General features: G+C 43.5%; 1 protein-coding gene across 1 annotated transcript in view; it reads right to left on the bottom strand.

The window, feature by feature from the left end:
- The window catches only part of SPOUT1 (SPOUT domain containing methyltransferase 1), a 742,081-nt gene that overhangs the window by 185,927 nt on the left and 535,459 nt on the right, over window positions 1–20,695 (bottom strand). The window lies entirely within an intron of this gene.

Below are 20,695 nucleotides of genomic sequence, written 5' to 3'. Positions count from 1 at the left end.
CTGGCCGGGCCGTTTGGGTATTGGCTTTACAATGTCCGGTTCCTTCCAGGCTCTGTTGGTAATAAGGTTCCCCCAGAGGGTCGGAAGGGGACACCCAAGAGGAAGATGGGCCTGTATCGAACGCCTCCAGAAATACTGACTCGTTCGAGGAAGGTTTTTGGGCGGACCAACCGCCCCTCTGGCAAAGAATTTCCATTATGTGTCCGAAGAAGACGTCTTCAGGAGGTGATCTGGGGGAACCTTCCCTTTCCTCCAAGTCAGTATTCTTCAGTGAGGGACTCAGGGGAGTCCATGTGCCTACTTTTTGCACTGGCATTTGCGAGGGGCCTCCTCCAGGGAGGGCTCGCAAAACTTCCCGTATTCTTCAAGGGGAACTGTCTGGGGCATACCAGATACAGGCTGTCCCTGGGAGGACTGGATGATAGAAGACAAACTCAGTTGCGAGGGAGCAGGGGCGGACTCCGAGGAAAGAGTGAGGGGTCTCGATCCTCCAGAGAGAACACACTCCACAACGTCGAAAGGCGAAGGGGAACTGGCTTCCCTAAAGCTGGTAGTGTGGTTAGCCGCACCCCTTGGATCCGACGAGGGGATCGGAGCCGAGGCTGGTACAGCCGGACCCAAGGAGACAGTATGCTCTGACCACAATGGGGCCGACGACACACTCATCCCCTCGGATTAGATGCCCAAATCCTGGCTCCGAGAGCTTGGATCAGACAGGGGATCTGACAGGCTCAAGGGCATGGCCGTCGTCGAGGTAGGAGGTACCATCGGTGCCAACCTCCTGACTCCGGGGCTCCTCGGATCCATAGACTCCGAAACCAGAGGGTGGATCGGGGAAGGATCTATTGGGGCAAATGTCGGGGCTGAACTCCCCGCTCCAGCTTGGGGAGGGGGGAAGAGCCAGCAACACTCACATCTGCAATTGAGTTTGCAGGAACCTTCTAATCATCCGGTCAATATCGGCTTCAGAGAGGCTCCTAGTAGACCTTGAGGATGCCACCGACACAAGGACGACCTCGAAGAGGTCTGAGGCTCCTCCTCCGGCTCTGGAGAGAATCGTGGAGAACGGAGCAGAGGGGAAGACGGCCTTGCACTTTTTCCTGGAGACAATAACACCTTAGCGGGAGGGGCCGACGGATCCGAGTCAGCTTGCCTCTTGCGTCCCCTCTCCCTGTCTCTGTTTCTCACTTTTTCTTTCTCCCTATGATTGTCTTTCTTGGCCTCTCTCTCTCCTTGTTTAGAGGTGGGAGTGTGAGCATTGGACAGGGGAGGAGGACCAGAAGGCTGAACAGCCACAGCCGCGACTGAAGAAGCCGCAGAAGTAGTAGCTGACTCTGTGGGTAAAAGACCCGCAAGAATCAGTTTGGTCCTGCGATTCCGCAGGGCCCGGGGGTTAAAGGCTGCACAAATTTTGCAGCCATATGTTAAATGCCGCACCCCCAAACAAACTATGCACAGAGTGTGGCTATTGGCCGGGGATAGCTTATGCCCACACTCTGTGCACTTAGAGAAAGTTGGTTTCTGACTTTCTGACATTCCTGCTTAGATAAGCTAAGTAGAGGCAAATACACACAACACACGCTAAGGGTGGGAAGGGAGGCCTACACAACAGAAAGTTTAGCAACTTTCTATGCCACAACTAACACTAATGTCTATACACAAAAAAACCCGGGGAGAATAAGGAAAGGGTTATAGAACTGTTTAGCACCGAAAAGGGAGCACACAGACTGAAAGTTAGATAAAAATCTAACTAACCTTCCTGGAGAAAAGACATCTCTTGCTGGTGAAGCCACGGCAAATGAGATTTGAGGATTGGAAGGAGGTTGCAGTGCAGTATGGGTAAGGGGGAGGAGCCTGGAGCTCGGATCTTTAGCTTGATAAGCTGTCGGCTTGGATCCATATCTGATCCGGAACCCACAGGTTGATGATCAAATGAAGTTAACTGCTTCAGATTTATAATTTATAGTCTCATTTATATTATTAAAAATATAAATTCCTAGGTATAAAGGATTAGTAGATTCCTTTCCTACAATATAATTAACTATATTTGTTGAATTAATTGCATTTATAATGAGATATTTTGATTTAGAATTATTAAAATGCAAGTTAGTGATCTTTTGAAAATTACATGTTTTTTCAAGTTCTATTAATGTTTCGTGAGAGTTTTTTATTATTAAAATAATTATCTTCAGCAAATAACAATTTTGGAATTGTATACTGAAAAAAACCATGGAAAAACAAAAAAGTATGCGCTACACCAAGGTGCACTCAAATAGAAAAATGTATTACAAATAAAATAAAGTAAAATAAGCGCTTTCATACAGGATAATACCTGTACTTCATCAGACAAATGGCTAGACAATATTAAATTACATCCTTATATACACTCTCCCAAGATGCAAATCCAATATCCTCTGTCACATGGTTAATTAATTAATAAATTTCACAAAAAGCAGCAGATTACACTAAAAGAACACTGTTAAAGAACATAAATGAAAGAATATAACTGTATCAGTAAATAAATAAATATATGAATAAAAATATGTATAGTTAAAATCCAACACAAATACATTAACACATTTATAAATATATTAACATATGTTGATATATGGCTACTACAATTGCATAAAATTGGTTATAAAACTGGTTAAGAAATTAATTATAAAATTTCATCCTTACAAAAGTACTTGCATCAAGGAATACAGTATTTAAAAATTCTTATCTTTTAAGGCTATCCAGGTATCCAGGAATTAATGAAATGTGCTCCACTGCATGCATACTTAAACTAAGGAGCCTTATAAGAAAAAGTCCTAATGCCAGAAGACAACTGAATCCTTACTCTTGCAGTGAAAACTTGTTGAGCTTTAATGTTGATCTACTTAAGATAATTAATTAATGGCCAAATTTTCTTTCTGAGTTCCATAGTCTTGGAAGAATAATCATGGTCAAATCTAATAGATGACCGTCCAAATTTTAATGGAGCCTTTGACCAAGCAGTCTTAATTACAAGTTCTTTGTCTAGCTAGGGTAAAAACTACAGATCTGGGCTTAGTTGGAATGTTACAAGTAGATATTTTCCCAATCAATCTATGCACTCTTTCTGTTCCATATGATAAGCTTTCTTGTAGGTTAAGAACTTTAAGAATCCCGATTGTTAAAAAAAGAGATCATATCATTACCTTCTGACTTTTCAGGCAATCCAAATATTCTTATATTGTTCTTTCTCTCTCGATTTTCTATGTCATCAAGTTTTTCCATCAGCCAGGAATTGTGGTTTTTTTTTAGTGTTTCTTTTTGAAATTCATTTTCTTTCATTCTTATCAATATCAGACAGTGCACCTTCCACATTTGAAACTTTTTAAAGATATTAGTCTATCTGAGACTGTTTCTTTAACTTCTTGAAGATTTTCTTGAAGGCTATCTATTTTGATAGTTAATACAGTTAATTCCTTAAATGTTGTCACCGTGTGTGATTCCTTCTTAACAGCAGAGTCTGAATGATTGTTCTTTGAGTTACTCATCTTTCAGAAAATATTCCCTCGTATCATTTCACAGGAAATTTACTAGAAAAGAACTCCAAACTTTAGGATATAGTAGAGAAGATACTTAGACAAATGTTTATTGAAAATATGAAGATTTGTTAAATTTCCCTGTCAGAAATTCTAATATACTGCAGAGCTCTGAAAATGAAAAGAGCTGTTAACTCAGTGCCATCTTGGCTCCGCCCTCTGAACAATCTCCAACAAGATTTTGGGAGCATCCTGTTGAATTCTGAACAGGAGTTTTGGAATGAGGGGAAGGGGAGAGAAAGCATAAAGAAACATCACCTTCCAAGAAAAACAGAAGGACCTGGGACTCTCACACAAAATTGAAGTTGTCTGTTCAGAGGGGAGGCAAAAAGATCCATTTGAGGAGTACCCCACTGGTGGACAATGTCTAGAAACAACATCCCTGTGAAGCATCCATTCATGGGATTGAGTTATGGACCTGTTCAGAGTATCTGCCTCAGTGCTTTGACTTGAAGGAATGTCTACTGCCCGAAGAGTGACTTGGAACTGGATAGCTAGTTCCCACACTAGGAGTGCCAACCGACAAAGAAAATAAGACCTTGTCCTCCCATTTAATATGCCACATCACTGTGGTATTGTCTGTAAACACCTTGAGAGGTCCTGGGAAGAAAAGATGATGAAGGGCCTGAAGAGCCAGCAGAAAATCTGTACTCGCCTTGACGTTGATGTGGTCTTTCTGTTGAACAGGAGACCAGGCTCCCTGCACCTATAGAGAGCTGAAAGCTGCTCGCCATACTGTATCTGAGGTGCTTGTGAACAGCTCCTGAGAGATAAAAGGTAGATGAAAAGGTAGCCTTGGACTAAGAATGAACTGCAAAATCCACCACTGAAATTTCTGCTTGAGAAGAGGAACTAAGAAATTGAGGGGATAAGAATGCTGAAGCCAACTGACTTCAGAAACCAATTAAGTTTTCTCATGTGGAATTTGGCAAAAGGGAGGACAGGAATAGTGGAAGGCATAAACCCCAGAGCTCTCAGAAATGCCCTTGATGTTACAGAGGTTAGGGGAGGAAGGGACTGAAAAAAAAGGAAATGAGAGTTAGGGCCTTCGGAGTAGGCAGGGATGCCAGCATACAAACAGTCTGGATCCTGCACCCCAGAAAGACATTGTCCTGAGAAAGAAGTCAGAAAGGACTTTTTGAGATTTACAGAAAACCCCAGGCTCTGCAGAACGGAGATTGCAGAGTGAAGATTATGCAACAAGATCTCTGGAGAGGATGCCTGAAACAGAAAGTCATCCAAGAATGGAATGACTTGAATCTCCCTTAGCCTGCAAACAGCAACCACAGGAGCAAGGCATTTGGGTGAATACTCTTGGGGCAGTAGAAAGGCCAAAGGCCAAAGACGAGAACTGAAAATGCCAGGAAGCAAAAGAGAAATGTAAAAACTTCTGAAGTGGGGATGAACTGGGATATAGAGATAAGCATCCTTGAGATCCAGAGACACCATGTAAGCCTGAGGAAGCAAAAGAGGGAACCTTCAGAAATGTATTTAGATGTGGGATGTCTAACACTGGTCCCCAAGTACCCTCTTTCCTGTATACTAGGAACATTCTGGAGTAAAACCCCTTCCCCCTTTGGGAAACTTGAACTTCCTGAATAGTACCCTGATTCAAGAGATCCCAAAGCACCCCTAGAAAGGAGGACAGCTGTTCCTGAGGGGAGCTGAGGAATTCCCATAAAAGCCATAACAGGAGGAAGAGATTTCCAGACCATGAAATACCCTTGGTGGATAATGCACAGAACCTTGGAGTTCTGAGTAATCTTTAACCAAACAGCAAGAGATAGCGAAAGGCAAAGAGAAAGACAAATGTGGCTGGGAAGAATATGATAGTCAGCACCTGGTTTATCAGGAAAAGTAGACTTCTGGGTCACAAATGTCAGAGTAGCTTTAGCACAAGGAGCCCGCTTCCCACTTTTCTTGCCCCTGAGGGGAGGCTGAGCTTGCCTACAAACAAAGGCTAGCTAATTAGGGTAATTTCTCTGAAACTTAGGTACGGCCTTTTAGCACTTCTGTGGATCCCTAGTTATATCTGCATTGCTTACCGTACTTATTTCCTTGTTTCACTTGAAAGAAAGTTACTGTTTGTCATTTTTGCATTTAAGTTATCTGTAACACATTGCATTTAAGTTACCTGGCACTTGCTCACTAAAGCAATTATATAAGTCAGCTCTAAAAAATTAAAAGCACTACACCCTCACAAACTCCCCTTGAGTACCCTGTTCCCCATTGGCCCTTTTTTCCAATTATAAAGGAATTCCCAATACTATTCTAGCATGTCCAAAGGTCAGTTGTCAATCTCCTCTCCGGTCCAGCTGGTGAATCTGGGAATCTTGAGGCAATGTTACAACTGCCTCATGTACACAGACAACCCTCTCCTCCCCCCAACAAATTCCAACACATGTGAGAGATGCAACCATATAGCCAAACTGGAGGCTAAGCTCTCTCAACTCAGTACTGGCGTAACCAGTCAGGAGGAGAAGGAAACCACACTCACTACAATTCCAGTCTCACATAGACCTACTACGACAACAAACCAAACACAAACACACAAAAACATACTCGGAGGCTCTAAATAAAAATCTGCCTAAGCAGCAGAGACCTCCAAAGCAGACACCCAAGCAACCACTACCCCAAAACAAAACACGTGCAACACACAGCTCACAAAGCCAGTGGGCCGAACAGTCACAGCCCTTAAGGCTAAACAACACACCTGATACACTTGTAATAGGTGACTCTATCATCAGGCACACTGACGTCCCGCTCACCAGGCTGAACAAGGAGAAGGTCACAGTGAGCTGCCTGTCGGGCGCTAGGATCCACCACATAACACAAGCACTCAGGTCACTCCAAGGCAAGTACAAATATGACTCAGTCATTGTCCATGCTGGTGTGAATGACCTGAGTCGTACCTCCCTGGACTACATGAAAAGAGACATAGAGGAGCTCTCTGAGCATGTAGCCCAGGCCAGTGTGACCCTGACCTTGAGTAGCATCTTACCCTCACCAAGAATGATGCCACAATATGAAGACAAGATGATCAATTTCAACAATTAGCTTACGTGTTGGTGTCATTCAAAGGGGATCCAATGCCTGTCAGCCTGGGATGACATGCTCGACAAGCCAAGATGCTTCGCTAGGGACGGCTTGCACCTGTCACCCCTGGGCTTTCGGATATTGGCAAAGGCTCTTGCTACCCCCATAGTGCCTTTTTTAGGCAAGGCTCAAAAGACAAACCCACCTCCATAGGTATCACAAGGGATAAGAAACTAAGAGTAATGCTACTCAATGCCAGAAGTCTAAACCTCAAGATGCACGCACTCGAAACTCTCCTTAGCATGGAGAACATCGATATCTGTGCAGTAACAGAAACCTGGTTCAAGGCTCCCGAGAGCACCCCAGCACTACCAGGTTATACCTCATACCATGCTTTTCGGCCCCAAAACTTGGACCGAACCACAAAAGGAGGGGGAGTATCAATATTCGTCAAAATACCCACACCTCCAGGTTGGTGGCACAGCACGAAGCATCAGAGACTATCCATGTGCAACTAACTGTGGGTAAAACTGCCTTCCAGTTTATAGCCTGCTACAGACCCCCCTCCCAAACACAGGAACCCCACTCGGCCTTCCTGAGAACACTAGAAAATATGAAGGTCTCTCCAAACACCATTATATTGGGCGACTTCAACTACCCAAACATAGACAGGGAGCATTACTCTAGCTCCAACACCCTAGCCCAAAGGTTCCTAGAATTTATAAACTCAGATGCTATGGAACAACTTGTTACCACTCCCACAAGAGGGGAAAACATACTGGAACTGATCATCACCAACATGGGGACACTATGCTCCAGACCAGAAGTGTATCCCTCACTGGTAAGATCAGACCATAAACTAATCTCACTGGATATTCACATCCCGACCCCACCCCCTGCCCAGAAAACCACAGTGAAAAACTTCTCTAAAGCAAATTTCACACGCCTCAAAACCGAGGCAAAATCCTTCAAAGCCCCCGGGCCTGTGGAAAATACGGCCCAGACCACAGAATCCTTTATAAACGCATTCTATGAAAACCTTCAGGAATGCATGGATCATGCAATCCCAAATAAAACCAAGACCCAATCCTCCAAAGGCAGACGTCCTGTCTGGTGGACCCCAGCCATAAACAAACTATACAATAGAAGGAGGAAGCTACTACATGATAGAGCAAAATCCCAAAAAGGGAAGGCATCTCTGATCAGTATTAACAAAAAACTATGGGCACTCATAAAATCGTCTAAGGCCAGCTTCGAGTGAAAAATTGCACAGGGCACTAAGGATAATCACAAGGCTTTCTTTAGTTATGTTAGGAACCTGGGTGGGAATTCCCAGATATGCTCAAAATTAGTCCAAAATGACAAAAAATACACCAAGCCCACAGACATTGCCAACATCCTAGCTGACAGGTTCAGTGCAAACTTCTCCCCCTCCCACCAAAGGGCAAATATCTATCCCAACAGAGTGCTGCCCCTGACATCTCAGATGCTCAGGTAAGAGCCGCCCTCTCCAAAGCAAAAAACACAGCATCAATGGGACCAGATGGTGTCCCGGGCTGTGTCCTACATGAACTCCAAGAAGAGCTAAACCCAAACATAAAACTACTGTTCAATCTTAGCCTTACTACAGGATATGTACCCAAAGAGAGGCATACAGCAACAGTGGTCCCTCTCCACAAAGGTGGTGCCTCAACGGATCCTGGAAACTATCGGCCCATAAGCCTGACTAGCTTGGTCTGCAAAGCTATGGAAAGGATCATCATGGACCTCATAAATAAAGATATTGGGGACCTACAGACACTGGATCCTACCCAGTTTGGCTTTGTTAAGGGCAGATCCTGCCTCTTAAACCTGGTCGATTTCTTTGAAACAGTCACCAAGGCCATTGACGAGGGGAAGGTGGTCCACACAGCCTACCTGGACCTCGCAAAAGCCTTCGATACAATACCCCACTCGGGCATTATAGATAAGCTCACCAGCTTAAATATAAATCCCTATGTCACTAGATGGGTTGCAAACTGGCTCAAGGACAGAACCCACATGGTTAGAATTGCTGGAGCCATGTCAGACTCCAAACCAGTTACAAGTGGCGTCCCACAAGGCTCAGTCCTGGGACCTCTCTTGTTCGGTTTATATTTCTCGGCGGTACACGGCAACACGGAAGGACTGTGGCTGATCATGTTCGCAGATGACTGCAAACTGGGCGCCATAATCAACTCTCCAGCCGACACAAGCATCCTCCAAAAGGGCCTCACAGAAACAGACAATTGGTGCCAGAGCCATGGCCTCAAGCTAAACGCCAAAAAGTGTATAGTCATCCCCTTTGGCAAAAACAAAGTGCCCACAAATTACCACATAGGTGGTAATCCATTAAGTACAGAAGAAGTCATTAGGGACCTGGGGACCCACGTTGATAGCAATCTCTCATTTGACAACCACGTGGCCAAAGTGGTTAGAAAAACATTTTATATAGCCCACCTAATCATGAAGGGATTCACATCTAGATCAGGGGAGGTCATCGTGCCTCTTTACTCATCCCTCATCAGGCCCATAATTGAGTACAATGCCCCTTTTGGGATGTACCTTACCAGACACCTGCAGCAACTGGAAAGACCCCAAAAGTACCTCACGAAGAGGATCAAAGGGCTCAAACGGATCAAAGGGCTCAAACAGATGCCATATGCTGCCCGGTTAAAGAAACTCCAGCTCTACTCAGTGGCATACCGCCTGCTCAGAGGTGATCTGTGCCTGACGTATAAAGCCATGTCCAACCCGGAATTAATGGACATGCTGCATCTCAGAAAATCCAAATCCCATCGAGCTACGCGCTCGAGAGACTTGAACCTCAGCACTGAAATAAATAGGACATGCTGGAGGGACAGATTCATAACCCAGAGACTCCCTTCACTCTGGAATAAAATCCCAGTCCAGGTTAGGCAGAGTCCCACATTAACTCTCTTCAAGAGGAATCTTGATGAGTGGATGGGAGATCGTAGGTTCACCCCGGCTATCACTTCTGTGTCACTGTTAGACAGAGGCACAATATACTAACCTCAAAAAAAGGCATAGAATAATTAATTTAAAATGGGTGGCGAAAGCCAAACACACTCTGGCTAGGCTTATATATGCCCTAGGGCAGATAGCCTCGTATGAACCTATGAAAACCCGGTTTAAGTTCCTGTAAAGTCTTGCCCTTATCCTGAAGGGACTTAAAAAATCAGCAGCAGCTTTTCCAAAGAAGTGTTTATTATCCAGAGAAGCATCCATCAATATCATCAGGCAAAGGTTGAAGCTGAAGTCAAGAATATCTCCTCATCATAGACCCAAAGGCAGCAGCCCTAGGGAAAGCATCTGCTGCATCATAACTTCACTTGATGGAATGACGAGACACCAGGACGGAAGTCCCTAACAAGGAAAGGGCAGAAGTCTTCTCTTCAGAGTCTGGAAGATCAGATATTACCTGAAAGGTGTGGGAAAGAAAAGCCAACATGTACTTAGACATATAGGCCTGATTAAATTACAGTCCTAAAAGCTAAAGAGGTGTAAACTTTCTTCCCCAACCTTTCCACAGTCCTATTTTTGTCAGAAGACAATAATTTTGGAGAAGGAAACAACTGAGATGGCTTGTCAAAAGCCACAACCACCACCAAAGGGTCAGCTGAAAAGCACTTATAAAGAAATTTACAGTCCTCAGGCACCCTATAAAACCTATTAGATTTTTTGGGAGCAGGGGGCTGGGAATTAGGAGCCTCAGAAGCATTAGAAAAGGCATCCAACAATGCATCCAGAACAGGAGGTACAGCAGAAAGCCTGGGAGAGACCACCTGAAGGAGCTCATAGGTTCATAGGTTCATACTAGGCTATCTGGCCTAGGGCATTTATAAGCCTAGCCAGAGTGTGTGTGGCTTTCACCACCCCTTAGGATGAGAATACTATACCCATTAATTTGCTGTGCCTCTGTCCAGCAGTGATACAGAGATGATTCCCGGGGTAAACCTACGATCTCCCATCCACTCGTCAAGATTTCTCTTGAACAGAGTCAGTGAGGGGCTCTGCCTCACATGGACTGGGATTCTGTTCCATAGTGTAGGGAGTCTCTGGGTGATGAATCTGTCCCTCCAGCACGTCCTATTTATATCCATGTTGAGGTTTAAGTCTCTTGCTCTCGTGGCTCTGGTGGATTTGGAATTTTTTTTGAGGTGGAGCATGTCCATTAATTCCGGGTTGGACATGGCCTTGTATATCAGGCACAGATCACCTCTGAGCAGACGGTATGCGACTGAATAGAGCTGGAGTTTCTTCAGTCGGGCATCGTATGACATATGTTTGAGCCCCTTTATCCTTTTGGTGAGGAACTTTTGGGGTCTTTCCAACTGCTGCAGGTGTCGGGTAAGGTACATTCGAATGGGCGTTGTACTCAATCATTGGTCTGATAAGTGAAGAGTACAGGGGTACAATGACCTCTCCTGATCTGGATGTGAATCCCTTCATGATCAGGTGGGCAATGTAGAAGGTCTTCCTAACCACTTTGGCAATGTGAGTGTCAAAAGAGAGGTTACTGTCAACTTGGGTCCCCAGGTCCCTGATAACTTCTTCCGTGTTTAATGGATTACCACCTATGTGGTAATTAGGGGTTACCTTGTTTTTCCCAAAGGGTATGACTATACATTTTTTGGCATTAAGCTTAAGGCCATGGCTCTGGCACCAGTTATCCATTTCTATGAGACCTTTCTGGAGGATGTCTGTGTCTGATGGAGTGTCAATTATGGTGCCCAGTTTGCAGTCATCTGCAAATTTTGTCAACCACAATCCCCCTATGTTTGCCTGCACTTCAGAAAAATAAATGCCGAACAAGAGGGGGCCCAGGACACCGCTCGTGACCGGCTTAGAGTCTGACATGGCACCAGCAACTCTAACCCTGTGTGTTCTGTCCTTGAGCCAGTTTGCAACCCATCTTGTGACATATGGGTTTATATCTAAGCTGGTGAGCTTTTCTATGATGCCCGAGTGGGGTATTGTGTCAAACGCTTTTGCTAGGTCAAGGTAGGCTGTGTGAACTGCCTTACCCTCATCAATGGCCTTAGTGACTGTTTCGAAAAAGTCGACCAAGTTCAAGAGGCAGGATCTGCCCTTGACAAAGCCAAATTGGGTAGGATCCAGTGTCTGTAGGTCCCCAATGTCTTTATTTATGAGTTCCATTATGATCCTCTCCATAGCTTTGCAGACAAGGCTCGTCAAGCTTATGGGGCGGTAATTTCCAGGGTCCGTAGAAGCACCGCCTTTGTGGAGTGGGACCACAGTTGTCGTACGCCATTCTTTGGGTACGTATCCTGTAGTAAGGCTAAGATTAAACAGCAGCCTTATGTGTGGGTTTAGTTCCTCATTGAGTTCGTGTAGCAAACATCCGGGGACACCGTCCGGTCCCATTGATGCTGTGTTTTTTGCTTTAGAGAGAGCAGCTCTCACCTGGGCATCTGAGATGTTTGGGAGGCTAGACTCTGGTGGGATAGATATTTCTCCTTTGGGGAGGAGGAGAAATTTGCACTGAACCTGTCTGCCAGTATGTTGGCAATGTCTGTGGGTTCAGTGATTTTTTTATCATTTTGGACTAATTCTGAGCATATCTGGGAGAAAAGTTTCCACCCAGGTTTCTAACATAGCTAAAGAAGGCTTTATGATTGTCTTTTGTGTCATTAGCGATTTTTCTCTCAAAGTTGGCCTTGGATGATTTTATGAGTGATCGTAGTTTTTTGCTAGTATTGATCAGAGATGCCTTCCCATTTAAGGATTTTGCTCTGTCATGTAGTAGCTTTCTCCTCTTGTTGTAGAGTTTGTTTATGGCTGGAGTCCACCAGACCGGGCGCCTGCCTTTGGTGGAAAGGGTCTTGATTTTATTAGGGATTGCTTGATCCATACATTCCTGGAGGTGCTCGTAGAAGGCACTTGTAAGGGTTTCAGCAGCGTGGGTTGTGGTTTCCACTGGCTCGGGGCCTTGAAGGATACCACTCCAGTCTTAAGAAGTGTGAAGTTTGCTTTTGAAAAGTTATTCACTGTTGTCTTTGTTGCTGGGGGTGTGTGCGGAGTGTGGATCTCCAGTGAGATTAATTTATGGTCTGATCGGACCAATGAGGGATATACTTCCGTGTGGAGCATTTTGTCCCCATGTTTGTGATGATCAGGTCTAGTATATTTTCTCCTCTTGTGGGAATGGTGACTAGTTGTTCCATAGCATTTGAGTTTATGAACTCAAGGAACCTTTGGGCTAGGGTGTTGAGGCTTGAGTAATGTTCCCAGTCTATGTTTGGGTAGTTGAAGTCACCCAATATGATGGTGTTTGGAGAGACATTTATACTCTCCAGTGTCTTCAGGAAGGCTGTGTGCGTTTCCTGAGTTTGAGAAGGGGGTCTGTAGCATGTTACAAACTGTAGGGCAGTTTTACCTATGGTTAATTGCACCTGGATGGTCTCCGATGCTTCATGCGTTGCCACTAACCTGGAGGTGTGGGTATCCTTTATGAATATGGATACTCCCCCTCCTTTTGTGGTTCGGTCCAGATTTTGGGGCCGGAACGCATGATATGAGGTATAACCTGATAGTGCTGGGGTGCTCTCAGGAGCCTTGAACCAGGTTTCAGTCACAGCACAAACATCGATGTTCTCCATACTGAGGAGGGCTTCGAGGGCATGCATCTTGAGGTTTAGACTTCTGGCATTGAGCAGTATTACCCTTAGTTTTTCTCCATTTTTGTTTTCTAGGGCGGTAGGTTTATCATTTGAGCCTTGCCTAAAAAGGCACTATGGGGTGGCAAGAGCCTTTGCCAATATCCGAAGCCCAGGGTGACAGGTGCAAGCCGCCCTCATGTAAGCAGCATGGCTTGTCAAGCATGTCATCCCAGGCAGACAGACATTGGATCCCCTTAGAATGACACCAGTAATTAAGCCAATTATTAAAGCTGATCATTTTGTCTCTGTATTGTGGCATCATTCTTGGTGAGGGTAGGATACTGCTCAGGGTCAGGGTCATACCGGCCTGGGCTACATAATCTGAGAGCTCCTCTATGTCTCTTTCATGTAGTCCAGGGAGGTACGCTCAGGTCATTCACACCGGCATGGACAATGACTGAGTCATACTTGTACTTGCTGTGGAGTGACCTGAGTGCTTGTGTTATGTGGCAGATTCTAGCGCCTGACAGGCAGCTAACTGTGATCTTTTCTTTGTTCAGTCTGGTGAGAGGGACGTCAGTGTGTCTGACTATGGAGTCACCTATAACAAGTGTGTCTGGCATTGTGTTTGGCCTTAAGGGCTGTGATGGCATTGTGTTTGGCCTTAAGGGCTGTGACTGTTTAGCACACTGACTTTGAGAACTATGTGTTGCATGTCTTATGTCTTGAGGTGGCAGTTGCTTGGGTGTCTGCTTTGGAGGCCTCTGTAGTTTTGGTAGATTTTTGATCAGTGCCTCCGAGTATGTCTTTGTGTGTTTATGTGTTTGTTTTGCAGTTGTGATAGTTCTATGTGAAACTGGGTTTGTGGTGTGCATGGTTTCCTTCTCCTCCTGTCTGGTCTTGCCAGTCCTGAGTTGAGAGAGCTCAGCCTCCAGTTTGGCTATATAGTTGCATCTCTCACATGTATTTGTGTTTTGTGGGAGAAGGAATGGGTTGTCTGTGTACATGAGGCAATTGTAACATTGCCTCAAGATGCCCAGATTCACCAGCTGAACAGGAGAGGACGCTAGCAACTGACCCTTCGACATGCTAGAAAAAGTGAAAAGGTTTGCTGTGTAACTGAGTCAGAAGGGACCTATAGGGAAATGGGTATTCAAGGGGATTCTAGGCTAATGTAGTAATTTGTTTAGTATAAAAGTACTTTACCTATATAAAAATGCTTTAGGAGCAAGTGCTGAGCTATTGAGATAGAGAATAGACTGTTTAGATTGCAAGTAGAGAAGTTCTAAGGGAAAAATTGAAGAGCAGACTTTACGGAGTCAGAAATAGTTTAACCTTGTTTAACCGGCGCTGCCCGATGGTGCTCTATGGGCAACTCCGCGCTAAATCACACAAAAGCGCGCTAAAGTGGGCTTTATAGCAGGGGGTTGAAAAGACCTAGGAATTGACCCAAAATGGCCAATAGACTACAAGTTTCTGGGTGGAACCACTGCTCTAGGGACAAATAGGCTGCTCAGTGCTCCCCACTCCCACTGGTGAACAAAGAAGCTTCCCTTTATCCAAATAAGGATATGGAATAGCACAGGAACCAAGCCAAAGCCCAGAGATCAGCAAACTCTGAAGACTGGACTATTCTAGTTCAGTAAGGCGGGAAAACAAGATTTTTTTTTTTTTGCAGAAAACAGAAGAAAAACAGACAGTAAATGCTATAAATGCTTTTAAACGGCTAGCGCACTTGAGTGTGTTAGCCTACAAGTAAAATTAAGCAACAAATAACTTTTTTAAAAGTGCAAAACAGTTAATCAACACAAAAACAGTTTAAATAGAATGCAGAGCTGTATAAACAGGCAAAAAGCAGTCGCTAAGCAGTAAATAATCAAAAAGCCAGAAAAAAATACTTAAATCAGGAAAAAGTCACTCTTTTGCTCTCTGCTGCTTGTAGAACTCTGCAGTACACCATGAGGAGCTGTGCTGAGTTGAATACAAGCGAAAAAGCACGCTAAAGCGGGCTTTATTACAGGGGGCTGAAAAGAGCTAGGAATTGACCCAAAATGGCCAATAGACTACAAGTTTCTGGCTGGAACCACTCCTCTAGGGTCAAATAGGCCGCTCAGTGCTCCCCACTCCCACTGGTGAACAAAGACGCTTCCTTTTATCCAAATAAGGATATGGAATAGCACAGGAACCAAGACAAAGCCCAGAGATCAGCAAACTCTGAAGACTGGACTATTCTAGTTCAGTAAGGCGGGAAAACAAGATTTTTTTTTTTTCTTTTTTGCAGAAAACAGAGGAAAAACAGACAGTAAATGCTTTTAAGCGGCTAGCGCACTTGAGTGTGTTAGCCTACAGGTAAAATTAAGCAACAACTAACTTTTTAAAAGTGCAAAACAGTTAACACAAAAACAGTTTAAATAGAATGCAGAGCTGTATAAACAGGCTAAAATGCAGTCGCTAAGCAGTAAATAATCAAAAAGCCAGAAAAAAATACTTAAATCAGTTATAGCACATACCGTTATAACAAATGCTCTGAAATATACTGTATATTTCCAAAATGTTTGAGAAGGACAGTCAGAACACAAGAAGGTTCAGGTGAAAGAGAAAAAAAAAAGTTTTGTTTTACTTTTTGAAAGGGAAAAAGGAGGAACAGAAGGCCTTATCAAATGTTCTCTCTGTATTAAGCAGAATGAGCTAATGACACTATAATACCTTTTCTACACATCAGAAACCTGAGCACAATCCCCTTTAAAAAACTCCATCATTCTATAGATTGTGTTCCCCAAAATAAATTTCCTCAAAGGGAATATCAGGGCTAGTAGATTCCTCTTTCTCGGACCCATAATCCAAAGGAGAATCTGAGAGGAAAAGACAAGGAGTTCCTCATCTGAATCCACCTCTTCCTCAGTGGAATCCAGTCCCCTGGATCATTTAAGAGGAGTAAAGGACCAAGGAGGGGCTGGAACAGAAACACCCGGAAGGAGGTTTTAAAGCCATCAAAGCATTAAACAACCCCTGAATGAAATTTTGCCATTCACTTTGTGAGTCCTTAGGAGCTGAAGTAATATAGTTAGTTTTCTGCCTTTTTTAAGGGGACATCTGCTTTATGAAAACTAGAAGGCTCCTACCGCGGACAGAATTCAATAATTGTAGTTGGAACTTCTTCACTGACTACAGTTTTAGGAACAGCCCTAGGCCCCTCGGAAATAATGCAGTTCCCTCTAAACATCCAATTCTGATGTCTGCAAGGCCTATAAGGACATGCTTAAAGTTGGATCCCTGCCAGCCTCTAAACTGGTCTTGGCAGAAGAATCTAGCCTAGACTTCTTGGCCATCTTCTTCATGGACGGCTGCCCCTCGGAGTGGGAAGTTCCTTCCATCGTGTCTTTAGCTAAAACCATAAGACATTGATTCTCCAGATACAGAGCCAAAGAAGAAAGCCTACTACAGAGGGTTTTAGGAACAAAATACAGATGGATTGAACAGGAAGTATGGTTGTGAGAAGCACCAAGGCAGAACAAGCATTGCTCATGACTGTTTTTATGGGGAATCTGTCTACACACTGGCATTTACCCTTCTTGAATGACATGAAACCCCACAAGCAATAAAATATAAAAAGAAGATAAGATACAGTAAACCCCAACGAGACACTTATCTGCAATGGCTTGGTGAACCAGCAATGGAAAAGGCATTCAGGCCGATGATCAAGAGATGGCATTTGGACTGGCGGCAAAGTAGTATTGAGGATGGCATCTCCAAACATTACCTTTATGCCCTCTGCTACACAAGGAGCAGACGTGTGACGTACTGCGTACCTTAAAGCAACCTAATGGCTTTGGTATACTGGCCATACGTTGGATTGCTCTTGGCAGGGGAACCCTAGTGTAATGAATACTGCAACAGTGAAATAGGACAAACTTTCACGATTTCAGTAAACAGTAACAATTACCCTTTAGAAAAAGTACAATAGCTAATCTTAAATAAATTGTGTGCTGTTACATTTAACGCATTAAAATATTAAGGCTGCTGGGAAGGCAACTGCATGTACAACTATTTATCCCACAGTTTGAAATGTCACTTCTTATTTTTTATTTTTATTGAACTGATTGATTACATCCCTTTAAATGTTAATTACATGGTACCTCGGAGGTTTTATTCAAAGCACACTGTTCTGATCTCTTGGGATTAATTGCCTGCATCTGCAGGTTGCTTGCCTTCAGCCCAAAATGTGCTAATGAAAAAAAAATAAAAATATAGCTAATTACTTCACAGATGGAAGAAAAATATAACTTGTCATTTTCTCACTTTAAATCTTTTTTGCTTAAAAAGCCTGTTACATTCAAAACGCTAATCTTGACATCAACCTCTATAAAATTTTATCTCATTTACAGTCACTTCTTCAGTCCATTCAGTGTCCCAAAAATGGAAAAGTATGCGTTTTATGCTTTATAGTTCTCCCAGCAGTTTAACATTGTCCACAAACTTCTATTTTTTTATCTATTTCTTGAACAGCTACAATTCCATTATTTAACTACATCTATGGGACTGATGCTTTACAGTTCTTCCACTAATTCTATAACTTATCTTTGCTGCTGGTTTTCTTCCTGAACATTTTGATCTCCTAACTCTGGCCTCTGGTTTTACCGATTCAAGTAATCATTTCTTGGGCTTTGTTTTGTCACTCAAGCATTTTTCTTTGGAAAATGGAAAAAGCTTCTCTGGAAAGGCCTTCTTGTTGTCAGAATAATGAAGAGCATCCACTTGAGCATGCTGGCTCATTCTTTGTTGGCTAAATGCTTTTATTTCTTTTATACCCTGTTCTGTATCAAAAAACATCTTTAATTCTTACAAGAAAAAATTTTTAAGAAAGCTGTATATAGCATACGACAACTTGGATCTCACACCAATGTCTCAGGTTACACCAATTGCAGGGATAAACTTCACTCATTGTACATCAGGCAAAGCAGATGCTTCATGTTTTACAAATAGTTTGGTGTTCCCATTTTTTAATACTCCTCAGTTTTACCGGGAGCATCTCTTTTTGCTAGGATGGTTGCATCTTCTAATACAGATCTCTGTTGTTTTTGATGGCCAGATTTGGAGTATACATGGTGTGAGGTTTCAATTAAGAAATCCTGCTATGGAACGCTACTTGGTGTTTGCTTGCTTATCTGTATTTTTATAAAAGTAATGCAGTGTACTCCTTCAAACTTCTTTGGTACAGCAGAACATCTCAAGTTCTCCTTACATGCTCCATCTTCTATCACTATTTTTTTTTCATATGGTTCCTCTTGAGAAGCCTCATGTTCCGCTAGTCTCCTTCATTTTAGTCTCTGATTTCTTCAGGTTTTATCTGCTCTCCTGAGAATATCTACTTAAATCATCTTCTGTTTTTTTCCTGGCCTTTTGTCATTTGGCATTATATATTGCTAAAGTGAGTCACTTATTTTAAGCAGCTCTCAGTGCACTTGATTTATATTTTGTCTACTAAATTATTGGAAGTCATCTTCTATAGAAAAGCTGCAACTTACAACTGCTTTTGACTGAATATCTGCAAGGGTTTTCCTAAGCAGAAGTTTTTTTTCCATCTTTTTTAGTTAATCTTCCCCTGATTTCCAAATTTCTCTTAGCATACAGACAATGTAATTACCAGCCGGTAACCAGATTTTACCCAGACAGATGACTTGTACTGGTTTTTCAGACTTTATTGGTTTTCACATTAAAAGTCCAATAAGCAATATGTTATTCAATCAGTTACTACCCTGGAAGTCTACAACTGGAGGTGTTTAAGAAGAAAAAAAAATTAAAGGAAGCCATGAATGCTGGATGAAATAATTCACATTTTAGTAATGCCAGCTGCCACCACATCTTGGGACAGCAGGAATGGGATCTGGGTGACCACTGATGCTCATACGTACAGGTATCAGCTGGAAGAAGAGCTTTGAGATACAGTGTCCCCTAGTGGCAGCTGCAGGACATATGGAACTGTGATGCATCAGCACTGTGGGAGGGGACCTTCCACACATATGCCCTATGTTGGGGGAAACCATGCCTTCCTACAGGGAAAAGGAGAGATACAAAAGCAGAAATAGATGGAAATGGGAATAGGGAGTTGTAAGAACTTAAGGGAAAAAAAAAAAAAAAGAGTTGGGAGGCCTTGAATAATTCAGGAAAGAAGCAAGCAGGGGTCTGACAGAGAGAGTGAGAGAAAGACAGACGAAAAACAGATATACAACGAGTAAGCCTGGGGATAAAGGAACTCTGGGTCTCAAAATCCATCCTAATAGCTTTCATGTGCAAAAGAAGGAAATTAAAATAACTGTGGATTTTGAAATTAACACAAACATCCCCATTCTAAGGGAGGTTGGCTTACACTTATAAGAAAGACTTCCCAGAAGACTGGAGCCTGAGGCAACTCTCCAGAGGAAAAGGTACACCCCTGGATTTACTAAACTTCTATGCAGGACTAGCTTAGTCCTGCAAGGAAGCACCCATTTAGGAGCAGGATGGCAGCATGCCATGCATATTAATAAGGTGCGCTGCCAGAGCTCCTAGGAGCCATACATCTGTAGACAGCAATGGTAGATTAACAAAAACAAACATGTCCATATGCACTGTTAATGGGGCTGTGAGGGCCCAAACAATATACGTCTTGTACGAATAGGCATACCCCTCACAGCCAAACACGTCCGCCCTGCAATACACCACCAAGTGTTGCAGATCCCATAACCAGGACCTGACATGACATGGGCACAAGATGTTAAACAGTACTACATCCCACCTGTATGATGTCAGGCTGGTATTGGTAAAGTACAGTTTTGTACCTACCATAAATGTAGATGTCCGATAGATATGCAACTGCAGTCATAACATATGGGTTGTCCTGCCTCAGGCAGCCCTCGGTCAGCCGGATTCCAAAGTCTGGGTCCGGCGTCGGCTGGTGTCGCCTCATCTTCGACGTCAGAATGGCTGGAGTATAAAGGCATCGGCCGACGCCATCTTCTTCAGTGTTTCTTGCCCCAGATGCCAGGTGCCGCCTAGGAAGGCTAACTTTGGTGAATGGATAAACAATTCCAGACATGCACAACAGTAATAAACAGATACACCATAGGAGATACCCCCAGATAATAGGAATAGGGGTAGTGGACCCATAAAGAAGGATGCAGAGGGGTGGGAAAATCCGACTGCAGTTGCATATCTATCGGACATCTACATTTATGGTAGGTACAAAACTGTACTATGTTATTCAAGAATGCAACTGCAGTCATAACATATGGGTTGAATACCATAGCCAAGCTGGGGGTGGTTGGAACTAAGAAAGTGATGGTGTAGCTAAAATGCCCTGCAGGACTGCCGAAGCAAAGCCTGCTCGGGATCTGGAGTATAAAGGCAGGTTGTAGTGCTTGGTAAATGTATGCACGGAGCTCCATGTAG

Source organism: Protopterus annectens, chromosome 16.part0, assembly GCF_019279795.1.
Source record: "Protopterus annectens isolate FY-2018-M chromosome 16.part0, PAN1.0, whole genome shotgun sequence".
In the NCBI taxonomy this organism is placed as follows: Eukaryota; Metazoa; Chordata; order Ceratodontiformes; family Protopteridae; genus Protopterus; species Protopterus annectens.
This window is presented reverse-complemented; position numbering and strand designations above follow the sequence as displayed.